The sequence below is a fragment of the Harpia harpyja genome, chromosome 10, assembly GCF_026419915.1.
Source record: "Harpia harpyja isolate bHarHar1 chromosome 10, bHarHar1 primary haplotype, whole genome shotgun sequence".
Taxonomy (NCBI): domain Eukaryota; kingdom Metazoa; phylum Chordata; class Aves; order Accipitriformes; family Accipitridae; genus Harpia; species Harpia harpyja.
This window is the reverse complement of record NC_068949.1, coordinates 23108473-23135890: the sequence shown is the minus strand read 5'-3', so window position 1 is coordinate 23135890 and position 27418 is coordinate 23108473. Positions and strand designations below refer to the sequence as shown.

Genomic DNA, 27418 nt, shown 5'->3' with positions numbered 1-27418 from the left:
GCAGACTATGATCAATCTCTCAGGCAGCCTAAAACACACTGGGATTACAAAGAAGTTATTCCTTCAGAAAAATATGGAATGCATTTCAACAGGCAGAATGTGTTTATTATACTGAATGAGCAGTAGAAATGATACATAGATTATTTCCCCCCCACCCCCCTCTGGTAACAAACTCTAGAACCGGATTTATCATTTTGTGGAATTAAGACCTCTGCTTAGTACCACCAAATGTATGAAAAGAGTTTGCAGGTTTTTTTTTTCAAATCTACAGATTTAAACAAAATTGTACTTCATGCTAAGCTGAAGCAGCGAGAAGCATGGAATAGTAGTGGTAGACTTCCAAAATTCACAGAATAATTACTATTTATTTTGGAAACAAGACACTTTACAAAAGGCAGGGGATCAGGAAACCAGCCAAAGAAAGTTGGCTTTCACAAGTCAACTTTTTTGTTATTAAAATTATAAAGCTCTACATATATTTAATACCTGATTTCATTGTCAACTTTCTAACACAGAATTGAACAAGTAGAGGGAAGCAAACCCGCATCTAAATTATCAAAAAAGCAGTCCTGAGAGCTTCTGACTAGGTAATAGTTATACTGTGAAGTAACAAGGATGGGAAATGAACTGCCAACATCCCTTCCAGCTGTGACAAACGTGAAGGTAAGAACAGATTCTGACTGGCTTCATCTTCAAATTTATCATGGATACTATTAGTCAGAAGAAGCTATAATATGGTGGACCAGAGGCAGCTTATGGCTTAGAAAGTGCCTTTCACACAGGTAGCAGAACATAAATAAAATGTACACATACAAAACACCATTAGACAGCAAGACTAGAATATTGAAAAGCAAACTATTAACGAACTGAAGCAATACTCTTTCTTTGCATCTTAGAAACAAAAGACAGTCTGAATCGAAGAGCAGTATTTTCTACCTTTCAGTACCATATATAGGAGAGAATTCCTGTGACAACTTGGATTGAATCAAAAAAAGTCATGTCACAGCAGTGGTGACACTGAATTAAAACAACAGATTTAAAAATCAGAAGGACCTACCTTCAGAAATCACCTTCTATTGCGTGAACTCCATACTGGTGTTGCAACAAAAGCTAGAGATCAGAGCGTGTTGGGAAAACTCTCAGAGGACTCACTGCTAGAGTAACTGCTCTGAGTAATACTTGCATGGAAAAATTATTTAAGGGATGAAGAAAGAGCTAGAATAGCGTGGGAGGGGACAACCTGCTGTTTCAAACAATAGGAAGCTGTTAAAACAAAAAAACAAGGGCCTCCCTCAGCACAGGAAAGTCTCATTTGAAAAGCGTTGCCCCTGCTGCCACCTACCAGGCAGGCAGCTCTGACAACAGAGATAAGGCCAGAGGCCCGGCCCGACAATTCCCTTCGGAAACAAGGCCAGGCAAGAGGGAGGAAGGTTTTCCAAACCCTTTTATAGAAAGGGACCAGACTGGGGGCAGAGAAGGGGGAGACAGGGCTGAAAGGGATGACTTCATTTTACAGCAGCAGCCTGTCTGTGGAAGGCAGGGCTCCCCTCAATGCGACAAGTGAACTGGCAAAGTTCCTGCAAACTGTTTAGTTAAACATGAAGGATGTTTTCTCACAGGAGGGGTTGATAACCAGGAATGACATGTAGCCATTTAACAGAAAAAATGCAAAGGACTCAAAGGATGGCTTCAGTTTTGATCCCTTGGTTTACAGCCCGGCAGTTGCAATGCAAATTTAAAAGCAGTTTTTCAAAGAACAATTATTGCAGGACAATTCCTGGAACCATCCCCTGTGGTTCAAAGCCAGTGATACTGATCAAGGAAAAAAGAAGCTTGTTCAGAAAAACAGCTTCCTACCCCCAACATCTCCCATAAACTCAGTTATTTAAGCTCAGAAGCAGCATTACTACATGATTATTCTGAGACTCTCTTACAGTACAGCTCCAGGACACTGGTGCCATCCGTATTCAGCATGAATTTATTCTTCTAACATGGTTGCATTCATAGCACAGACAGGGAGAGTTACTGTGTATATCCAAGACCAAAATAACTTTAGAGAAAACTTTGGTTATGTTACAAAAAACAATGCACACCATTGTCTTTCTGTCCTAGCACAATATAATGCTAACAAACAGAATTAGACTGAAATGTAATAATGCTTTGGACCATACAAGGTATTGAAGATACTATCCCCACCGGGACCATTTACCTAATAGAAACAAACAATGCAAAAAGGAAGCTGTTGGAATACAATTAAATCAGTTTGCCTTAAGAACAATCCAGTCTTGCAAGATAGAAGGGGCTAAGCCAAGTTTTAAGTATGTCCTTCCATAATGATAGAGTTTTGGTGAGACAAAAATAGGATTTAGAACAAGAAAGGAAAAAAGTACAGCAAAGCCACAATACTCTAAGCAGTGTTTTACCTCATGATGCTTCTACATACTTTTTTTTTCCCCCTAAGCTTCAGATTTATGTCTGCAAATTTCAAATAAAATAATTTTCTAAAGTCTACTAATAGTGGCATAATTGTGAACGAAACCCAGTACATTGTTCACTAACCATGCTGGGCTCAAAACCTGCTCCACTGCTATGTGTGGTTAAAACATGTTAACTCTGCAGCACTCTTTCCTCAAACAGCTTGTTTCAAGGAAGCCAAACCACTTAAAAGCACAGTTTGCAATACCAACACAGACCTTTTCCAGGCAAAAGCAATATGCCAATCCTCATTTTTGTCATGTAGAAAGAGTGCCCAAGTCTTCCAGGTGTCTTGCACCATTACTTGGATCTGCAGGTTTCCTTTCCTTTCAAATATCCATACCAGTCTTATCAAGAGTTAGCAAGTCCATTTGTTCAAGTGGCATTATGTCCAGGGCTCAATAACCTGAGGTTGGCAAGCTCCCTTGCAGAGAAAACACTAGTCTCTATGCTCCCTTCCTCCTCCTCATTCCAAAGGACGAAGCATTCACCTTTCCTCCTTGGACACAAAGACCACATCAATGCTGCCATGACTCCACTGATCTCCTTGCTGAGGTGGTGTGGGCCAATGCTCACATAATGGCAGGAGCACCTAAATCAGTAATACCAAGAGTTTTGTAGTACTGATGTTTACAAATTCCTATTTGCTTCAGCGTCAGTTTCCATAATTTCAGAACTATTTCTCAGCTTTTTGCTAAAATGCTTCAGGTGACCACACATACTTGAGTAACTGCTAGAAGTATGGCTCAAATTGTGGACATTTTCAAACACCTGCTTTGACATCACTTTACACAGTCCCTCACCACACGGATAGTAGAGACTAACAGTTACCTGTCTAAACAATACCTAGTTCTTCAATACTTCAGTGCATGAAGAAAGCATGAAAATTATTTTTAGAAGCTCTCTTTAAAGCAAGATCAGTTCTGCTTCCATCACACCTAAAATTAAAACTTTTTAAAAATCATACAGCAGCAAACGACAGGTAAGTGTTTTACTACTAAAACAAATCCCTCTGCATCAGACAGAAAGTAAGACCTCACTCCCCACTTGACAGTCAAACAGTTCAGACAGCAAGCTGGGCTCCACGCCCTGAACAGAACCAAGGGGACCTGTCCCCAGCCGAAGCACACCACCACTGCTGCACTTACAAAAGAGAGCTTTGCCAAACACACCAGCTAAGCATCTGACTCACTGCCACCAAACCAAGAAAGAATTCACACCAATTACCACATTTCTGCACAGAACAGGATGAAAGAAGAAGGAAAAAAAAAAAAAAAAAAGAGCATTTCCAGTCTTCTAACATTTCACCTACATTAGGACAGCACAGCAACCCTCAAATACATTAGGACAGCACAGCAACCCTCAAACAGCTCTGGTCAAGTACTGCAGCCCCTAGGGCTACTAGGACCTGATAAGCAATGCTAGCAATTACACAGCCATCCACATAGCTGCCTCAGACTGAAATGAGGCAGGAAAACCAGGCAAGATAAAGCAACAGAAACAAGGCCAGAATCTCTCTCTCTTTCTCTCCCTTCCTTGCTTTTCTGCTTTGGTTCAGAGATCAGCAATCTGAGAAGCAAATGTATTTGCAGACAACCCTATCTATTAGAAGCATGTATGCCTACAGCATACATTCACAGTTGGCAAGATAGATAGATTGTCTAAGAAAATGACAAAAGCTTAAGTTAAAAAAATTTTTTGAAGAAACGAAGTATAGATGACAGAGAGCTGCAATAACCATTCTTTCAATACTGAAAACAGTTCTTTTCCCAATGTCTGCAAAGTCATATGATCTCAGCTTCCTTCTGCTGTCACAGATCATGTAGCTTCCTACCCAGCAATGGCTATGCTAGCCCTTCCCTTCACCTTCGAATAATTTTCCACCACAGCACTCCTACTCATAGAGCTGTAAATGTCAGAACATTTAGTATAGTTTAAATACCATAAGTTTGTCTACATGGAGAAGTTTGTCAGGAATAAGTGCTACAGGGTGAAGATGTAGTTTCTTGACTGCCTTCAACAAAGAAGCTGGTTGCAGAAGTTCCTGCCCAGCTTTCATAGATCACTTGTTCCTGTTCTCACCTGATGCTCTGTTCTGCAGATAGCAGCCTGTGTAGGACCACATTACAAATTGCATCATGAAAACAATTTGGGTTAAAAATAACCAGAAAATAAAAGTATGAAGGGGGCTATTTTTATAATTTCAGTTATCAGAATACAAAACAGTCCTGCAGTATGCAGTTTTAACTGGCACAACACAGACCAGCAAGCTACAAGAGGTACAGGAGCAAAGAAATAGTTGTTACGGCAGCTTCTTCTAAGAGCTTTGCCACCAAAGCAAAGATACTGTGTAGATGCACTAATTCCTTGCACAGGTAACTTACAGTGCGTTTTATGATACAGCTATGCCAACCTGACAGCTGCTACCAGAGTGGATCCATTCACTATCACGTGCCCCTTCTGCTCCCCTTATGCTAACACTGGGCAGTCTGCAAAATGAGCTAGTATAGGGCAGTAAGTCAGCAAAAGCCAACTCTACCAATGAAAATAAAAATTATAGGGTTTTTTTCATCAGCTAGCTCACTCAGGATTCAGAAAAGCAGGCCTGGTGAGCAATGCCTCTTGACAGTGGACTGAAGTTAGATTCTCTCACGCAGATAACAAAGCTGCCCCTCCATCTGCACTCAGACACCTGTGTGGCAATCAATAACACAGATTAAAGGTGTGGTTTCATTTAACTGTGGGAAACACCAGACTGTGTCAGCCTGTTTACTTTCCTTAGCCTCATGCTCCCACTGCTTCCGAGTATTGCGTTAAGCTGCAAGCCAGTTGCATGAGCCACTTCAACCAAGAGCAGACACACCACATGCCCAAGCAAGGAGAGAGCAGGAGCACCCAGCCAAGACCCAGCAACCTGCCCAGCCCTTTCTCAAAGCAGCCACAGTGAAACTGCATTAGGTTAACATCACACTGCACTCCAGGAAAGATCAGTTCAAAACAACTGCTGCAAATTAAAACCCCTGCTTAATCTTTTCTAGCCTCTTTAAGTAAGTGCATTCTTCTAGGACAGTGGTTTTTAATTTACAGTATGCATCCCCTGGACTTTTTAGAAGTCTGAAAACACGTTTGCCCCCTTCATTGAAAACCTTTGAGGTCAAAAAAGTTAATTCTGTGGATACAAAGCAGTAACCATCAACAATGTCTTTTTTGGGTGGTGAGGAGGGTGGAGAGGGCGGGTTGAGGAAAAGCAGCTCATGTTCCCACATCAGCAGTGCATTTTTCAAGAGGAGGGAGAAAAGCCAACAAAAAAAAAGTAACAACATTCTAACAAACTTCAGGGCAGTGTGTTCAAATATATTAGGCAAACACATACACTGTACTCAGCTGACCTTCTCCACATGGCAAGACAACCGTTTAAATACTATAGGGGGAGGGGGGGAAGCACAGCAAGATCTTGATTTTACTTCATTGACACAGCTTGCTTTGGTAGGGTGGACACAGCCTTAAAGCTGAATGGACCAATATAATGAAAACTGATAAAAAACAATACTGCTTTCTCCCTTACCATCTGAGCTATTCTTTTATTAAAATCAGGTTACCTAGAGCTATTCAAGTAAGTCGTAAATTACAACATGAGCAAAAAGCCTTTTTTGCCATTTCTCAATATTTCTAAAGAATAACCAAACATACCATTGTTTTGGTAGTTATCAACAGAGAATGAGAAATACTTTTCAAGACTATTCAGAGACTGGCTAATGTGAGGCCAAATTTTTAGTCCTCCACTTTCCTTCAGCCTCCCAACTGCTCATTCTCATCCTTGTGCAACCCTTTCCAATATGGCAACACAAGCATTCGCATGGCCACACAGACAATCTGGTCAGGGTAAACAGCAACAGGGTGGAAAGACAGGCCAGGGTAGTTTGAAGTCAGATCTGTTCCTCAGTGTTCCCTACACAGCCCCACAAGTATTTTTTGTGTGGAGTGGCTTGGGGTGGTACTACTAGTTAAATTATTTGAGAAGCCATGGCCTGTAGTCTCAACTAAAATCTAAACTAGCTTTAAAAATAAGCTTCGGAGCAGTGAAGTGGAAAGGATTCCTTAGTATATAAAGTCCAGTCCTCAGCTATCAAGAGCACTATCACCTTAATTCCATTTCCAAACCTTATGGTTTCACAAATGAATCTGGCCCATTTACAACTTTAAGAGTAAAACCTGCTTGTATATACGAACAGTTTGTACATAAACTCAGTATCTTCCACTTAACTGAAAAAAGCTGTCTTCTTTCTTATGTGTATATACTACAAGGCAGAATGCTCCTCATTGAAACCAGTCTTCCTTTTGGCAGATAACTAAAAAAACCAAACCAAACCCCACACCAAAAAAAACCAACTGGGAGAAAAGCAAAGTATTAGTAACCTGAGCATATCATTATGAACATATCCTGCTACAGTTTGACTTTTTACATCTAGGAATTCTAACCCAGTGCTTTGAACTAGTTTTACCTGTAGCACTGGGAGGTCTGGGAGTCTACAAAACAGCCAGGCTTAAAGGTCACTAAACACAAGCAGGAACCAAAATACTACTCTTTACCAAAGAGGTACCCCCACAAATACCATAAATAACTGCATTTCTTGTTGCTACTATGCTCCTAAAACTAAAACAAAACCAAGAAAAGCAATTCTATTGCATACTTATTCCCAGTGACTGCAAAACACAGTGTACTGCATTTAATCCATCGTGCTTTTCACAACTTCCACCTCAGTATGTGGACCAATGCAAAAAGAATGTTTTATAAATATCCTATCAAAAAGGGATGGTAAAAGGTCTTCTTGACTACAAGTAAGACACTGGGTTATAGATGCCTGTTAATCAAACAAAGCACTTAGAAAGCACTTAACTAAATTTCTTGGTCAAATCACTAGCACATTCTTTGAATGAGTGTGATGCCATGCTGTGTCCAAAGCCACAGACAAATCTCCCATCACCTGTGCAGGTGAGGCAGACACACACACTGTTTTATACTCTAAAAGGCATAGCACAAAATTTGTTTCCCTGTAGGAAAAGGAATTTGCTGTAGTTTAAGTATGACCCTGAGACATTCAGGAATTAATTTACGGTTTGACTAAGTTGGGAATCAGAAAATAACTTTTCCTATGTAAAGCACGCACATGGCATTGGACCAGCATAACTGGAGTGATAAAACCATATCCACTTTTCCCAGTGTCATCAAGAACTTATATAATTTTGTGACCCTAAACTATGGCACCCAGCCTATAAACCTTGATACATCAGGATCTTAGCAATGCTGTGGTCCTTGACAAAAGGCTTGCAAGAAAGTCTTGAGAAAGACAAATACGCAAGATTGCTTCATCTGTCTTCATCAAATAAACCCAATGCTTTTCAGGCTCTTATCTGACATAAAAAAAGGAGATGACAGGTTGGAGGTGGAAGATTCACTTTGGAAACTAACTTAAATCAGTGTGAAACCAAAATGAAAAAGTAAGCTCACAAGAAAGTTCTCCCTATCTATATTCATTTGTCCCATTTGATATTCTAGTTCCTCGGCTTTATTAGTTTACTTTTGCATCACTTAATTTAACAACAGAAAAAACAAGATCACAAAGCCACAGTTAGAGAAGGCAATGAGACTCACAGAATTTTATCTTACACCATTTTAAATTTCCTGCACTAATTATTTTCCGTTGTGTCTTATTTTTAGTGTTTGTCCCATGACTGAACCTTGGCAGACTGACATGCAGTCAGGATGTACAGCACAGAACTCCCAAGAGCATTCAAATCCATACCACAATATTGAAGAGCTGAAAACAAAAGTCAGTGACACAGGTGATTCCAGGAATCACCCCAATCACTGGGGGTGTGGGGGGTGTGGGGGGGTGTAGATTAAAAAGTCAGTAAATTTTAATTTGCAATTCATGAAAGTAAATTCTCTATGAAAATCTGCAATTAGAAAGAACAGGGGAAGTAACAGCATTTCTTAAGTTATCTTTCTTTGCACCCTGAAATGTTTTCTAATGATTTCATTAGAACAGCCACTGTTTCTTAAAACTGTATGCACCTACAAAAGCTGTTGTAGATGCTTAAAACCCAGTGACTTTTTCAATAGTATATACAATCACACATTATGAGGGCTATTGTTTGTTTCACAGCCAGCAAAATTAAATTGGCTTAAGATGCTAAAATATCAACAAGGAGGGTAAGAAATAGCTGATGTCTTCCAGAAGAAACAACGAGCCACTCGCCAAAAATCTATGGAAAGTCACATCCATCACAGCAATAGGTGCTGTAATGAAAAAATATACTTAGCAGTTAAAGAGATTTTCAGGTAGAAAAGTAATTGACCAGATTTCACCCTGTAGCCTAATCCTACTATGTCCTGGATTACTTACTTGTTCACCTTAGCCTGGTGTCCTAAAGCTGCATCACCCCTTCGGACTACAAATCTGCTTCTGACAGAACACCGGTACTCTGCATAAGTATGCAAAAAAATTGTACTAATTAAACACTATGGTAATGTGACATTCACTCAGAGGTTCCTCTCCCCCAGGTGTGAGGCACACACAAAGCACAAGTATAAATTAACATACTTAAATATAAAGATTCCATTGGTCTTAAACCATTCTAGATTAACATACTTCACCCTTTTAAAAAGCCCACTATTCATATAAATCAACCGGGATGATGCATATTCCAGGACAAAGGCCATTGCAGCCCATCTATCCATGCAGAATGCCCACTACAAAGAGCAATTCAGAATACCAAGTAGCGTATGAACATCAGCAGCTAAATTTAGAGAGTAAGAACACCATCCATTGCATACTGATTAGATTGAAACACTATCAAGGCAACAGATAAAAGAAACCTGCAGAAAGATGGATTCATAGGTGTGCATTCAAAACTAAAAATAGCACGTATCATAACAAATACATATGGCCATACATAAAAGTATTTTTCTTTATTTTAATGGGGAGTTACTCCAGAATCCTGCTCTGTAGATTTAGAGACTAAATCTGCTTTAGAATCTAATGCAGAAATTAGATGTGGTAGAGATAGGCCTTTCCAATTCAAGACTTCAAAGGGATGTCTTAGCCTACATTTTTAGCATAAGAATACCAGAGAGACCTTCCTTTAATCAACAGTCAAGCCTAATAAAGCCTTGCTTTACTTTGTCATATCCTTCTGCTACCCAGAAAATGACAGAGGCCCTCCTGCCAACTTTATCTTCCTGTGATAATTCCCTTGAGCAGGGAATTTTTTTCCATTATTTCTTTCTGCCAATTTTAACCTATCTGTTGAAAAGTGAACACATTAGGCTAGAAATTAGAACTGCAAATATAAAAGTCTATTTATCACAGAGATTAAATGAATGTCCAACGACAATGTCTCCTCTACCCTTGTAAAAAAACAAAACAAAAAAAACCAACCAACCAAAAAACCACAACCAAAGCCATGATCAATACTTTGCCTTTCTTCATCAGTACTAGCAAATGCAATTCCTGTAAGTATGAAGACTTAAGTGGTGTAAATTTCATATGGGCTTGCACATTGCCACCTAACTGGCAAAGGGCATGGTCATTACTCTTCTCCATACAGGTGGGCTGCAATCCTCCCGTCGGCGAGGGAGGGAGGGCGGGCAGCCGTAAGACACATCCCTCCTGCACTCCAAACCCCCGTGTTTTGAACTGTCTTGATGCCAAGCATCACGAGTTAAATTTCACAAAGCACCTTCTACCAAGGACAGTAGGTACACAGCACAATTCGTCACCACGAGAAATAGAAACAACTGAGGCGGTATCTGGTGTTCATTTACTATCTCAGCAACAGCTTAAACAAGTAAACACAAATGAACCATATAACGTTACACATGCCTGTACAAAAAAAGCTGAAAATTACGTTTGCAAATATTTAAACACCTTGCGCACAGCACCTTCTTCTAGTCTAGTTTGCTGAAGAAGAAAACCTTTCATTTGCTTATACAGCAGCCAGCCCAACACAAGATAAACCGACACCTGCTGCAGCGGACCCGCGTTCAGAAGCCTTCCCCCCCGCTCTCCTGGCACCGGGATCCAGCCTCATTTAACACGCCTTGCCCACCGGCCGCTGCCCGTCCCGCCCGCTCCCAGGGCCACGCTCCGCACCGGCACCTCTCGACGCGCCCGCCCCCCTCCCGCGGGGCCCCGGCACACTCACCCACCGGCCGGGCCCGCCCGGGGAGCGCCGCCGCCGCCCCGCACACACGTGCGCAGCCGCCGCTGCCCTGTCCCGCGGCGCGGGCAGCGCGGGAGCGGGAGCGGGAGCCAGGGCCCCGCCTCCGGCAGCATGACGTCACCGCTCCGGCCGCGCACCTGATCCCCGGGCAGGTCGGGCCTTAAAGGGGCAGCGGCGGGGCCGGAGCTGCGAGGCCGCTGCCTCCACCGCCAGCGTCAGGGGAGGGTCGCCAGCCCGGAGCGGGCAGTAACGAAGACGGCCGCGCTCAGGTAACACCCAGAGCCCGTCAGCCTCCCCGAAGGGCGGAGGCGCAGGGCCACGTGTGTGCTGCCCGAGGCCCTTCCACACCTCTCTTCCCACCTGTTGGAAGGGCGAGGAGACCCTTCGGCTGCGCTCTGCTCTCGGCGCCAGGGCCGCTCGCTCCAGCGCTGCTGGACACCTGCTGCCCTGCTCCCCGGAAAAGGTTACCTCAGGGGTGCTGCTCGTGTAAACAATTGGGGTAAGCAAACAGCTCTCCTGGTGGATTTTAGCAGCACGCTTCAAATCTTTTCCCCTTCTTTCCACGGCTCTTTTTACAAAGCAGCCATGGCCCTGGCAGGATGTACCTCTCTGACACACTTGCTATCCACGAACCCAAACGGCAGCAGGTCTTGAGCTCCTGAAGGCCACAACTTTCCTCTTTCACCCCAAAAACGCAGTGCTGGTTTGCCCATCGGCAAAGGGAGGCTTGCCCGTTCTCAGGGACACATACAGAACAACTACTTTAATGTTAGATACTGTATTATCTGCCAGAAGAAACCAACCAACTTGACACAGCACAAAGCTGATAACCGTTCAGTTTGTACCATCAACGCCTGGCAAATGAGACAGACTCAAAATGTAACTGGGACAAATCAAACTGTTATCACTATCCCCTTCCGTAATCAAAATCAATTGTCCTCTTACCCTGCTCAGTGATCCTCTCTACTAAGGGAATGTGCTGGAGGACAAGAGACCTTTAAATCAGTATCTGCATCACTTCCACTCAGCTGGGCAAATAACATTAAATATGGAAGAGAGAAGAATTAAATGGAAGATACGAACACTAAAATTTCGTATTCAAGAAGCTAATTTGAACAGAAACACGGTAGTTCCTATACTGTGTCATCCTTCCTATTTATATCTAATCCATACAGAAAACACTGTATTGCCACATACCCAGTCATGAAAACACATCAGCCTCACTTAAAGCTCGAGGAGGTTGCTGGGAATTCTCAAGCTGCAGCCATGCAGGCACTTTTCTCTTTCTTTCACTACTGTTAGCATAAAGCCACCAGTCTAGACCGACTGCTGGGATTAATTGCCATGTCCTCCAACTTTCAGGGCAACTTCATGCAAATCAATTCATCTCTCTCTGCTCCAGTTCCTCATCTGTAAGACACTGACAAATGATACTCAATTTCCCAATTCTCATCTATGCTTTCAGTGACAGTTCTTACTTTTAGATATGAAAGATGAAATCATAACAGGGGAAAGTGTCACTCATTGTCCAACTAATATCATAAAGGTTTTAACTCAACCTGCTACAGATATTTCCAAACAATTATTTGATTCTGCAAAAGTCCTATGTTTCTATGTGTAAGTTCCACCATCAATTATACCAGCACTCATAAAAAACAGTGTTGGCCTTTGGAAGTGCAGCATTTAGAGCAGAAGATGAGAGACAGCATTCTGGTTTGCATATAGGAACAGGCTGAGTTATGCTTTAACACAACACATTATAGCCTCATACACAAAATTTTGCTCTTGCTTTGCTAATAATGAAGACACTGTAAAAGATACATTTATTAAAATACCTGAATTACATTCAACTCTCATTTTCCCCTATGGAGATTATTCCTTTTTTTTTTTCCCCTGAAATTTTTTGGCATTCATATGTCTAAAAACATCTTCATGTTTAGACCCTTCTTTTTTTTTCCTCATTTTCTGAGTATTTGCAAGATCTGTGTTTCTGCTTTACTGAGGTTAGTTAGCCAAGATTACTATACTAAATAATCAGGACTATCTTTCAGAAAATGGTGAACATCATATGGCATGTTTTCTAAAACAGAATTTCTCATTCATACTAATCTCAAACTGCACGTGGACAGAAGTTATATGACATTATTTTATTTAACTACTTTAGAAAAAGGTTTTAGAGTAATCTGAATTAAGTTGATATTGATGGTAAGCACCAATGCTAAACACTTTTACAGCTAGGGGATCTCATCCTCTCAGCTCTCTAGGCTATTACTCAAACATTAAAAGATAAAGTTTCTTGCTTTTTCATCTTTAATTCTAAGCTGAGAAACAGTGTGGAACAAGCAAAACAGTTATATCTCCACTATAACTAAAAAACCCCACTTATTGTCAAAAGCTAGGTTGTCAGTTCATTAGTACTAGTTTCAATTCAGCACCTCATTTGCTAAAATTTTAGTGGCAAACAGGCAGTGGGATTTTATTTTAAAGTATATTTAGAACAGATTATTTTAATTATTGATAGTATTAAATGTGAAATTTAAATACAAATACACTTTTCCCCTCAATAAAAATAATTTTAATCACTTTAAAATGTCACATAAAAAAAAAAATTCCTCAGTTGATTGTTATCCACCCGTTTGATACCCTTTTGATCACTGAGCTCCCACCCTTACAGAGATGGCTATGCAACTTCAGTTGGAGCCTAGAAGTTGGGTCTTCACAGCTGAAAGATCAACTATTGTCTGTAGCATGTTTGCAGCACTATTGCTTATCCAGACTATTGTGTTGCCTTCCTGTTGCCTTCCCCTAGAACCAACTATTAAATTAAACCAACACATTTACACATATTACCATCCAACATAACTATCCACTGACAATGTTGAATATTCAAGACTTAACTGAAATTACAGCTCAGTTCTGTTTTGCACAGTGAAATCAAAACAAAATCACTTCTAAACCTTATTTATGTAAAGACCACTGGATTTTTTTTTCAAATCTCAGTAACCTAAATAAATTCAGTGTCCTTCTAGTAGCCTAAATAAATTCAGTGTCATTTAAGAGCACTTAGCTACTAAGTTTCTAACATAAGACAAACTTCATTTACTTCTATTGGAAGGAGACAGTGCAAACTCCACTTCACAGTGAAAGTGGGTGTATCCGTCTCATAGTCCGTGTTCAGGCACATAAAAAACCTTGCACTGAAATACTGCTGAAGAGTAACAGAGTAGTACGGTTTAGCAGGGTGGTCTGTGCTCAAGAAAGCAGAAAGGACTAGAAAAAGGACTGACTCATTAGCCTTCATTTTTCACATCAGTCACCTATGATATTTTCAAACAATGACCTTACAATAAAGATGAGCCACACCACATTTTGGAAGTGCATCAGCACCCAGTGCTGTGTTAAGCATGGACCTTCCTCCACTTCCTTCAGAACTGAAACTTACTACTCAAACTTTAGACTTTTGAGACATCACTAAATTGCAAGTTTGGATTGTAATTCTATTAGTCTTCACCACATTTTAACTTACACTTATAAATAAAGCTTCTATTATGTATCTTAATGTTGTAATTCTACAAAGAGACAGGCAAATACTAGATACTTCAAAAGGACATCCAGCAGCCTAATCCAGCATTCCACGGTGAGAGGCATCCTTCCTTTACCAAATAAAGCAAAGCAAGAGTAACTTTTGTTGGTCAAGAGTAAGTTAATAATTATCTTCATTGAGTCAAGCACAGAAAGTACAACATGATGCATCATAAACAATAAGACAGGTGGTCTGTACTTCCTCAGTAGATTTTCAAGTGCAGCTAAGCAAGGTAGAAGTCCAAGTCCATGAAAAACTAAATGATTTAAGGCATCCACATTCCAGCTCTTTAAGAAAAAATAAAGCCATGAGTTTTCTGATCTCCCTATGGCTTCCAAAAACAATAGGTAAGATACAACATGAAATTATCCATTGACCAACAGCCCTCTGCTGCTATAGATTTCATTGCTACCCAGCTACGCAGGGCAAAAGCAGCTCTGTTGCCCTAACCTGGAGGGCTGGCATGAGCTCAGCACTCAGCTTGGCAGCATCGCAGCATTCCCAAACCCCAGGCGTTCTCAACCAGATCATTTGAATCGCACCAAATGCTGTTTTTGCTTCGTATACCCAGAAGCATCAGTACCACTTAGAACTGGTTGATGAGGTTGCAACATCTTGCAACTTCTATACTATGGTATGTCTTTATTATACATTCCTCCTACATAGTAGTCTCATCCTTCCAATTCCAGTGGCACATGTTATTGGCATTCTCTCAGAGACTTAGCTTTTTTGGCATATTTTTCAAAGATTATTTTATCACCAAGTATTCTTTGGCAATAAATTGTGTTACTTTGCATTCCACTACAGTAAGAGTCCTCCTATTTATTCCAAATATCTCTATCACCTGCTGGATTCATACAGCTAGCTATAAATTTTCAATTTAAAAGCAAGAATTTCTGGCCCTGATGGTTAAAAAAGAATACCATTTAAATATGACCAGAGCCTGAACAAGCACAAACCTATGAGTTCTCCCACATGTATTTGTCTGGAAATTTGAAAGCTAATGATCAACATTTAAATAATCAACGTCAGCAATAATTTCCCTTGCAGATAATAAGAACACGACCATCCATCTAGGAAAGCAAGGTACGTGATGAAGGAAAAGCAGTAGAATTTACAGCATTTAGCCCAAATTCACTGTGGGATGGAAAAGCAAGGTAGTAGGATAAGAGCAACCAGTGATCTAGCAGAAGAGAGAGGAGTTCAGATCATCCCCTCATATCCAAACCAGTAACAAACATATCTTTCAAATCACCCTGATCCTTTCTGTGATATGCAAAAAAACTCCACCTCTTAAAAGTTCCAGAATGTCTCCCTGCAAGGATGTTGGACCCCTAAAGTTTCCACATTAGACATCTGCCCTGCATTTAAAGGCTGCTACCCACCTCTCATCCAGCTGTCAGAACTTCCAGGTTCCCTCACATACACATCTCAAAAGGGCAAAGAAGTAAGAAAGAAAGAAAAGAAAAGAAAAAAAAAATAATGCAAAAATGTATATTGGAAGCAGTAAATTATTAGAAAGAAAGAATACTGACACCATGGAATTTCCATCACATTTACTTAAACAAAAAGCCCCATTAAAAAGTGCTTGAAGCTGTGACAAATTCCACTCTCAAGCAGAATTCAGGTTTGGCTGGCTACACTGTACACAGGCTGTTGGCTTTGACTCATGAAATCACTTATTTCTCTTTGAGAAAATAGAAACTAAAATTGCTAAGCAAGGTAATTTCAAACTGCGATGATTAAAGACGTGTGTTCTAGGGTATAACAATGCAAATAGAGACTCAAAGTATGCTAACAATACATGTTACAGCCTCAGGTAACTGAGGCTTGCACTCATTTCTCAGTGGAGAAATACACAATGGAAATTGGAAAAGATTTTATAAACAAAACAATTACCAACAGTACACTCCTTGTTTTCTTATGATAATAATATGTTGAGTCCCCAAAGTGCTGGACCGACAACTGAAGTCATTACGAAAATGAGAAAGAAATAAAAGTTGATTACTGACAGGCCTGTCAATAGGAAAAGCTAGGTGAAAATCTTGTATGGTATACCTACTACTTATGTAGTGAGGTACCAACAAAAACAAGATGAAGGCTACCAAGTTAGAGGACATCGGAAGTGGAAGGACTGGGAATATGGAGGCTGCCAGCATCATCATTTTGTCTAGTGGATACTGTGTTGGGGTAAATTGTCTCCATGTACAAACTGTTCTTTTTTTAATCAGTAACATTCCAAAAGGTCTATATGTACTGTTCATCAGTCTTAAAATAATGTTGTAATTCAAAATACAGCTAAATAAAGCAAATGCCTTATGAGAAACAACCATCAGTTATCTAAGGAACTGGTCCTTTTTCCTGGTCCAAGACCCAATCTGCATTTTTTGCAACAATTTAAGATGATTTGTCTTTCCCTACCTCTCACAGATGGGCCTTACACTTGATAACTTCCTACCTTCTTGAAATAGCCTACTACATACACACAGAAAAAATTATGCCTTCCAGTTCTCTTTTGGGGGCTTGCACACTCCCCCCACCCCGTTAAATTATTTCAGTCTTTCCTATTAGGCCCCATTTTGTAGACCTCAGATTATTTGATTACTCTTCTCCCAGCCTCTGTTCAGCTGAGGTGTATTTTCTTGGTGCATTTGCCCTACCCAGATGCAACACTTCAACTGAGGACTTACCTGTAGATAAAAAAAGATTGTTCTGTATGTTTTACAGCCTATACTCATATTTTTATCCCTCATGATACACCATTTGCCCTTTTACGACGTCAGGAATTCTGGAGAATTATCACCTAATTACTTGTTCCCTAGCCTGTACTTGTGTATTTCATGATTTCTGTTAAGTGTAGAACTTAACATCCCTATTTATCTACTAAGATTTTCTCAGTTTTCTTAAAATAATTTTGTGCTCTTAAACTTATGTCCCATGCATATAAATTCCCTCAAAGTTTTGGGGGCATTTTTAGTAAATCAATTTTGTAAGCACACTCTATTCTATCATCAAGGTCATTCACAAAAAGATTGAAGTGAAACAGAATGAGTACAGACCCAACAGACCATGGCAGATCCACATTCAATACAACCATTTCATTTTGACAGACAATCATTAATAGCCACCCACTAGGCACAATCATCCAATGAGTCTTGCTCCTACTCTACAATAGTTTCTTTCAGGCCATGTTTCTTTACTTGTTTGTAAGATTATCATATGAAACAGTGCCAAAGAACTAACATGAAAATATTAACATTCACACTTTTCTTGACAATTCACAGGCCTTATTGTTAAGATACAGAAGAAAATTAAACTGGCATGACTACTTACTCTTCCTAAATTCATGGTGGTTGTGACTCATGTTCTTGTTGTCTCCCAGAGGCTTACACTTTGTGCAAGAATTTGTTCAAAATGTGGAAGATCAGAGGAATGGTCTATGATTTCCTGACTCCTTTCTCCCAACCTCTCCTTTTCATTTTCAAGTCTTCAGCATCTCAAATAGCAGCTAGTGGTACTGAGATAGCTTCCATCACTTTTTTTTCTTTAACATGTCAAAGGATGAATTTCATCAGGTCCAGCCTAATAAATAACTACCCAAGTACTAAGAAGTATGCAAAAGGCTTGCTTCAGATTTGCCATCCATCTCATATGTCCTCTGTGCTTTTTATTTCCTTCTTGTGCTAAATGCTGCTCACTTATACTCCTCTTCTGCTAGTGTTTTGAGGATATTTTCATAGTACTTACTTCAAATACATCTTACAAAATTGTGGTACATATCAAAATCCCCACACTACAGAGCTATGGATATATTGGCAGCTAGAAGCACACTGCGGTGAGAGCAGCTAAAGCAGGCAGCGGTGCTCCAGTGCTGCCTGCAGACTGTGCAGCCCTCCCAGAAAGCTCAAGACAAGGCCCCAGGAGAAAGAAGGGATACTTCTAAACGGCGTGGCCATTTCTAGTTCAACGGCCATACGGAGGAGATCTGTAGTAAGAAAATAATACACAGAACCGGAGCTCTGCAATCCAGACTTGCAATCACACCAGCTAGGGAAGACCAATTAGCAGATAGTTTGCAGCACATTAGCCTCGCCTCAGTGTCAAATACGAAAGCCATCTTACAGAGGCAGATAGAGCTGGGTCGGATGGGGACATACTTTGTTCACATACTCATGCACATATACTGAATACAGGATTGCAGATAAAAAACAGGATTAAGCCTTATACGGGCAATCCTGCAGATACACTGGCTCTTGCAGCGTGTTTGCTCTGATAGCACAGTGCACAAAACCAGGGAGCCTTCTGTACACTCCTACGTTGTCGCACCATTACATTTAGAAATGTTAGTTACTTGCTGTCATTGCCCAAAATTAAACTACATAATAATAGACTTTTATTATAGTACATGTATATGTGGCAGTTTAAGATATAAGTGTTTGATTTCATTATTTTAAAATAGCAACAAAGAACAGGAAGAAAAAAAAGTTTAAAGACAGCAGCAGCTGTACTGCAGCTCTGCTGATTTTTGCCAGATAACTAAGTGTATTTTCTTAAGTGTATTGCAGAGTACTCACCATACACCCAAATTGTTTATTTCCTTTTCACAGGAATTATACATAAACCTGAAAACTGTTCATTATCTTCTGCGTACACTAAGCATACTCATAGCCTTCTAGCCCTTCCCTTCATTGAAAAATTTCATCTTGCCATAAATATCAGAGACCAAAAGAAGTAGGATACTGTAATACAATTGTAAATTAATAAAAATGAAGAGCTAGGATGCAAATCTTTAAAGTTAATTAGTTCCCCTAAGATTATCCAAAATTCATCTGACACATTGTATAATTTTATGACAATACTTTATAAATAGCAGAGCAAAATCCAACAAGCTTTATGTTAGAAGAAAAAGAATTGTGTAGCTTAAGATGGTAAAGTAATACTTAGCTTTTGGGGCATATCTGACTTTTATCTAGTTAATAGTACAAATACTAATGTTTTTGAAGAAAAAAAAGTACCATTCCAGACATACCCTGCTTTGTCCACCACAGGAGGCGGCTAAAATACTGATTTACCGTGATTTAACAAGATAGTGACCATCAGCTGAACTGCATTAACTGACTAAAGCACTTCTAGTCCAATTACCCTGAGAAGCAAAACATGTTAGTATAAACCACCAGTGAATTAACTATATATACACTCAAGGGAAATCTCAAACAACATACTAACAAAAGAAAATTTATGTTGCAACTGCTCAGTCGCTAATTTACAGCTTACCACATTCTTCCTGATGAGGCAAAGTAATTTACAAGGACAAATATTCAGGCTTCAACTGGTGGGGTTTGGGGGTTTTGTTTGTTTGCTTGCTTTTTGCTGTAGGCACACTTTAAAAAAAGATTAATGTTTTGGAAACTAGTAAGAATGCTACAAATGTTACTGTTCTTTTTATTGATCCTCTTAACAATATCGAACACTAATACTAATCATTATTAGATAGCATTTTACTGGCCAATTTAAAGTGGGCTGGCATTCAGTATATTTTGAAAGAGACATTAAACAACTGTGTTTGATTTTCTTTTACATGAAGTAGATTAATTACTACAGCTCCCATAATATAATCATTTCATCTCAGAGCTCAAGAACTTAATGTGTTTAGGAAAATTAACACAGTAAGAGGCACATCACCTTTCAGACGTGATTTGCACTGCCGCTTCATATGTCACAGCTATTTCCATCAATACAAAAAAATGACATTGATGCAGGCTCCTAATATTAAACTTGGAAAGAAGTAAGAGCTCTTTCATATCTAGTTCACTATCTACTACATGATTAGCTTTCTATGCTGTATTCACAACCACACTGGAATTCAATCCAAATACATATTTAGTTTTATAATTCTCTAACAGAATTTGAATGGTTAGTACTGTCTGTATTCACAATGCTTGTTTATGCTTAGTTTTAGCTGCAAGCTCAGTTGCATCCTGTCTATATGGTCAGGACCCATAATAAGAAATAATTACTGCTGATTAATCTATGTCCAGAGAAAGACTGAACTATGCAGGTGAGCTTCCCAATTAAATCTAATTTCTTTCTCTCATGTATAGATAGGCACACAAATTATATGAGCAAAATCATCTGCTAACTCATAAGATTTCATTGTAACGTAGTTTCATTATGCTACTTTGCACACCCTCCAAGAACTTCACCCCCCAGTAGAAGTTAACAGATTTTAGAACTATTTTGGTAAGAAGACAGACAGCACAAGATCTGGTTCCTCTTCTCGCTGAACTGGGGATTTAACAGTGCTGGAACAGCCAGAACACCCAAATTCTATTCCCAGTTCTACACTAACATCCTCTGACAAGCCAAGCCTCTGTGCCCATCCATTCTGGCTACTTACGATACCATGCCAAAATAAATTTGCTGAAATCCCTGGACTGAAAGACTCAACACAGAATTCTGGTAAAAAAAACAAAAGGTGAAAAACATGCTGAGAACTGAATTGACCTATATTAATTTGAAAGTTCAAACAGTAAAAGGAATACTGCCTGCTTACATAGCAAAGACAAGAAATAAATCCTCAGCCCCTGACTTGTCAGAGGAAGCCTTGTTTCTACACATCCACCACAACAAGCAAGGGAGTGGTACCATATAAAGCAGCTGACCCTGATTCCAACACATTTAAGCCTGGGTAACAGCGACATACAATTTGACAGGGAAGGCTGGAATGGAGGCTGATGTAATAAATATCCAGTGGAATGCTGTAGTGGCCCAGTTCTCATTGCTCTAAAATTTTAAGTGCTGTCATCTTTTCCATAGTATCAACCCAGCAATGGTTACTATTTGAATGGGTAAGCTAAACCTAAAGACATTATTGAAGCAAAAAAGTTATGCATATGCCTTTCTTAAGTGTTTACTGATAAACTGAGCCTGCCAGCCTGCTCTCCTATGTATTTACTTCCCCTTTGATGGGTCAACAGCTTTGCAACTTAAAAATTGGCTACTTTGAAACTGCAAAGTTTAAACTGATTACATTTTAAAAAATTAGATCATGTCCATAGCTCCATTTAAAAAATGCACTTATATGTTACTGAGCACACACAACTTTTGCCAACGTTATTATTTCTGCAGACACAGATGTTTGTTATCCCTGCTTAATTGGGCACAGCAAGAATTAATCTAGAGCCAGGGCAAAGACAGAGGAAGTTAGACAACATACTGTCTCACTAAAAACACCTTCCACAAGCAACCTAGAAACCTGTGCAATTGCACAGAACACAATGGGATCATTAAACACAAATATACTGCCAGCAAGGGCTAACCTCCCACACAAAGAGCAGAGCTGCAGTCAAACACTTTGGATAAAAGTGCTAAAAAATTTGTGTGTATCAAGGACTGTAGATCACATGGTCCTGTACACAGACTTCACTGAGATCTTCCTGGGGCACATAAAATTAACAGGTATTATATGCATAAATCCATTGTGCTTCTAAAGCTTGACTCTCATATATAATTCCTGCCACCATATCCCTGAACTGTTAAGGTAGAATCGCAAAAGATACAGCGAAAGATGACAAGAAGAGTACATAGTTAGGAAGGGAACAAGGGGACTGCATTATCTTAGATGTGCCTTGTTTTTTCATAGTCTTTCTCTATGCATTTTCTTTAGGCCACAGTTGACACTGCTTGACCAATAGAAACGATATAGCCCTAGCCAAAAGACCTTCCTAAAAAAAAAAACAGAACAAATAAAAAAAAACCAAACACAACAACAAAACCCCCACCAAACAAAAAGACCACATAACAAAAAAACAACACCAAACAAATAAAAGCCATAAAAATTAAGACAACTAATTACCAATTGATTGCTGGGGACAAAGAATAAGAAAAAGTTGAGTCAATAAACAAATTTGAAATGAGGCAACCAGAGAGGGGCACCAAGCAAAGTTTAATCCTTTATTAACCATTCCCCCTGTTGTCAACTACCAGTCTATCAACACAGAAAGACAATAAAGGAGGTATGATATTAAGCCCAAATACATGAACTCTGGTAGCAAGAGGTGTAAGCCTAAACTAAAAGAATGATCACCTACAAGCCTGCCATAAAGTTGAGGGCAAGGAGGAGGAGAGAACCCCATAAAGCTGATAGACCAAGTGATTCAAGGGAGCAACCACTGAAAACAATGGGGTGGCAAAAGTTAAAAGATTCAGAAATGTAAAATGCGTAAGCTGGAGGAGAATGCCAAACAGAGCACCCCCTTACCGATTACCACCAGAATAAGAAACTGGGCTAAGCAGATTCTCGGTCTAATTCAGCATGTTGGCTCTCGTGTTTTTCTCTGAGATGGCCGGGAAGACCAAATGTAATGAGCAAACTCAGTATGAAGGCTCACAAACATCTGAAACTACACCACCAGACTCAAGTTCTTCTATATCTTCGTCTATATTTTAATTCTCCTTACTGCAGAGGATCTGAAAGAGCTAAGTAAGTGAGCAATGTCATTGGACTTTATAAAGAGGCAGATCTTGCATAAAATGTAAATATGCAAGGCACATTGATTTATTTCACAATTACTTACATAATAGATATTGCTTTTTATTAGTACCTCTTGCAAATATACACCATTTAAAAAATGCATTCTAATATTTTGCCTAGCAATTCTACCTGATTAACTTTTCTACTAGGCAGAGTTGTATTTCTGATCAAAACATAACTAAATATGCAGTTAAGTCACATGTAAAACCTATGTCATTCATAACACAAAGCTTTCAATACTGGCATCCTGGCTGTATCCAGAAATCTGAAGGTACCAGCAAACACATTTTCCTGTTACTTCATTCATTGGGAATAAAAGACTCACAAGGCTGAAATTTAAACAGCATAAGAAAACAGGACTGATTCCAGCTGTAAAAATGTCTGTATTTCCAATCCTGAGTTGCTGCCTAAGGTGGCAACAGCCACTGAAGTCAAAGAAATTCTCTCCTGGGAGAAACTTCTGTCTGCAAGAGAGAGGTTACTCTAGTTGTGGAAGCAGGAGAACAGACATCACTAAAAAGAAGATGAATGCTGCTCTACATTATCCTAGCCTAAATTCCAAATAATTTCTGTAGTACCAGTATGCATTGATAAAATCCTAGTGCAACAGAGGAAAAATTTCCCTAATGACTAAAGAATCTCCAAAGCAATTTTGCCTTGAAAGTACACAAAGATGCTAGTATTTCCTCCAGGCAGATCAGTTTCTTTATAAAAATGTCAAATGGATTTTTGGCAGTGATATTGTTTTCTTATTCCAATTTTCAAAATCATGATTTCAAAGATCTCAATCTGCCAACAGGGCAAGAAGATAAACAAGTTGTGACATTAAGTCCAAGTAAGCTTAGAGGAAGGCACTTGATTTGGCATTGCATTTCCCAAGTAACATGCAGATGACAGGCGAACACATACACATGCTTCCCCCTCTGCCCCCAAATTCAGAAATCAAGACATTTAAGTGAATGCTATTGAGGCAGAAGAATACCATTTTCCCTCTCTAAAGTCATTTGGATAATTATAGCCTGCAAATAGTGCTGAACAGTTGAAGGAACTATTAAGTAATTAGACTTTGCAAATGTGTCAGTTATTTTGTAAAGCCCAGACAGGAGAAAAAAAAAAAATGTATGCATACACCTGTTTGACCATTAGCTTTTCCAGGAAGTTCCTAGTAATATAGGAAGTTACAAGCATCCATGTTTCAAAAGCCAGAATTCAAGTGATTAGCTTTGTCTAGACTGATATGTGTAGTGCTCCATTAGTATTACTATGTTTTCACAAGATCAGTAATAAAATCCTCTGTGAAAGTTGATTGGAAAACCACGAAGAATGGTTTTCCAGAAGTGTATGCACAGAAGACAAATCCTCCATAGAGTAACGGAAAGTCCTATGTATCGGCTACTGTTGCAAGCATACCTTTTGTTCAAGGCATACATTGTGCTGCTATTTCTTTTCCTTCTGAGGAGGTAAACTGCTTGTGAGATGAAGGATTAAGGACAGCACTATTAAAGACAGAACTAGTAACCAAGAGCCTTCATGCTGTCCTGAGCTAGGGCACCTATGGACGATAAGGTAAAAATCCTGGCTTTCATTAAAAGGGACTGAGGCTATATCACCCTCCTGAAGATCAAGAGTTTTCTCTTTAGAGTGGCCCAGAGTTGACCTTCACCAGTCCTTAACAGACACAAAATCATCATCACTGCTTCTCATTCATGTGATAATATTATCAGTCAACAGGAATTCCTTTGGTAAGCAGCTAAGGCAACTTCCCCCACCTCTGACAAAGAAAAAACAAACAAATTAAAAAACCCACACTAACCAAACAGGTTAACACTCATTAAAAAGAGGAGAATGGAAGACGCTTCATTTCATTTGACATCACTTTCCTCTGTATTCAGTAGTTGTTGGGTTTTTTGGTTTTTTTAACAACAAAGAATGTTGGCAGAATTAAAACTGCATGACTACACACCTAAATAATGGGAATGGGCAGAGGAAGGAAAATTCAAACATTAATTTATGTGCTAAAATTCTATTTATTGCCTACAGTCATCATGGGGAGGATAGATAAAAGATCATTGTGGAGGAAAGTGAGGGGCAAGCTATGTCTTGAACTGCTTTTCAGTTGTTACCAACTGTTTGCAGTCCAAAACAAGCAGCTGGATCTCACTTCGGCATTCCCACTAGAAAGCATCACCAGCACCTACCTCATATCAAAATAATTTGGCAAACTGGAGCAGCCACGCAGAACACCACTACACAGCACCAGCGGCTCTGCTGCGGCAGTCAGGCCCCGAACCTGGAGCGCTCCTTAAAAACACGTAAATGAAAATCAGCTATTTGATCTTCCTCCAACACCAAAGGATAACACTGAAATCTTAAATGGGTATTTAAAACAAAACTGACCTCAGTTAAGTCTAGGACCAGTTTCGTCAAGAAAATATTACTACTAGATAGAGAAATAAGATTTCTTCCTCCCCGCTGTAACTTTAAGCGGGTATTAACCTCTTCATAAAACTATATTAATTATACTATAGAGGCATAAATTATGATAGTTTCTATAATTTTTCCTTTCTCATGACATAACTGACTCTGAAGACAAAAGGATTTTTTTTTTATAGTCTCAAAAAAAAATTCTCCTGAAGAGCTGGGGGGGGTTTAATGCATCTTTTCTTTCTTCTAAAAGAGTGAAAAGTAACTGACAATGCTATTCTTTTAAAAACATTTATGCAGTTCAGTCTGCTTAACAGCTGATTGCAATTAAACAAAATTTATTTTTGGCCTCTTTCTGGCTTTGTTTGTATCAGTAACAAAAAAAAAAAAAAAGGGAAAAAAGTTTAGTTGAAGCAACAAGCTTAGAAAGAGGCACGTTATACAGTGCCTTGGTGAGTTCCTGCTTAAAAGCCATGCTAAGCTCATCTGGGAGGTCTGAAGTTTTGTCTCGGTTTTATTAGGAGAAAGAGTGTGCTGGCTCCCTTGCTCTAATTCTTCTTGTGTGCATTATATCCAAGTTATGCTATATCCTACCAACAGCTAGAATTTGTTCTGAATATTTTGTAATATGTGTCAGAATCCTCCATTTCTTGTACAAAAATTAATGTTTGTTTAGCCAAGTTTCTCCATAATTTATTAAAATTTAGAACATAGAATTTCATAGTTTGGTTAAGTCCTCTTAGGAAAATGGCTTGATCTATACTAAATCTTCACAGAAATATTCTTCAAAGCAGGAGTTAACCTGTCCACGTCCTCAGCCGCTTCTCAGAACAGTTGGACAGCAATTTCTCTGCACACCTTTACTTCCTGAGCCGGTGCCTCTAATTCTTCAGTCTCATGGGATGCCATTCTTACTGAAGGAATTTACTGAGCACTCCAAATGATCAGCTCATGCGGTTAAGAACAAAGAATGCTGAAGATGAGTGTGATGAACAAGTAAATCAGAATCACAGAATAACTGAGGCTAGAAAGGACCCCAGAGGAGGTCTCTCGTCTAACCTCATGCTCAAAGCATAAGCAAGAGATCAGATGAGGTTGCTCAGGGCTTTATCCAGTTGGGTCTTAAAATCTGCTAAGGATGGAGACTGTACAGCCTCTCATTCAAATACATGACTGTCCTAATAGAGGGAAAAAAAAGTCTTCCTTACAACCAGTTGGAACCTTTCTTGTTTTAATTTATGTCCATAAATTCATAACATACTTCACATGCTTCCTGATGAAAGTTCCTATTGCTTATTTATGAGTGATTTTCACAAACCAAATGAGGACATTAGTATGACTGGACAAATGAAGATATTATTATGTCCTATATAAAATAGAGATCTATTGGCACTCCCGTATCAGCTCAATAGGCTGGCATCACACAGAAGAAGTGAAAATTTAGTACATAGAAAACAAGGAATTGCCACTGAAAATTCTCAGAGTTCACCTCAAGAGCAGCATTTCCATTGTTTTATTCAAGTAATTATCAAAATTTGCATGTTATTAACACTCAAGGCCATTCGCAGTTACAGACAAGATGACTATCATAATTCATTCACATGTCTGGATATCAAACAATATGGGACCTGGCATTTAGCATTCATGTCATTACTCAAATGAATTCCAGACAAGCTGGAATAAGAAGAGGAAGGGAAGGCCAGGAACAACCTGGAATACTGTTGCACTTTTTTAATTGATACCATCAAAATAAAGTGGGAGGGTAGAGACATGAGGAAAGAAGCACTACAGCTAGCGTAACTATTTTCAAATTTAGCTGTCTCTGGCAGTTCTGAAGTAAAACAATACTAAAACAAATCAGTACTTAATGTTTTCTGCTGTGAAAATCCAAATAAAAAAACGTCCAAGGATGTTTAAAGAGTTTAGGATTAATTAGAAATCTTATTTTAAGCTTTGGATTCTTGTTCAAACAATTTTACATATTTTTTTATTTACTATGCATACATAAGATAAAATATCTCAAAGGTTAAAATTTATTGATAAATGACACATCAAACCTAACTCCTGTACAAACAGTACACACACTCCTTATCGGAGGAAAAAGCAATATAATTTTGTAATTGATACTTGAAGTAATATTTTTCACAGCAGAATTAAGCAATTCAGTTGGGCACGAC

At 39.2% G+C, this 27418-nt stretch overlaps 1 protein-coding gene across 8 annotated transcripts in view; it reads right to left on the bottom strand.

Moving 5' to 3' along the window:
- The window catches only part of USP54 (ubiquitin specific peptidase 54), a 106271-nt gene that overhangs the window by 69118 nt on the left and 9735 nt on the right, over window positions 1-27418 (bottom strand). The window contains exon 1 of one of the 8 annotated variants that reach the window (XM_052798576.1): window positions 10684-10707. The exons of the other annotated variants lie outside the window; for them this stretch is intronic. The gene's annotated coding sequence lies outside the window, so the exon portion shown is untranslated. Of the gene's footprint in view, window positions 1-10683; window positions 10708-27418 lie in introns of those variants that run through there. 8 annotated transcript variants of the gene reach the window in all.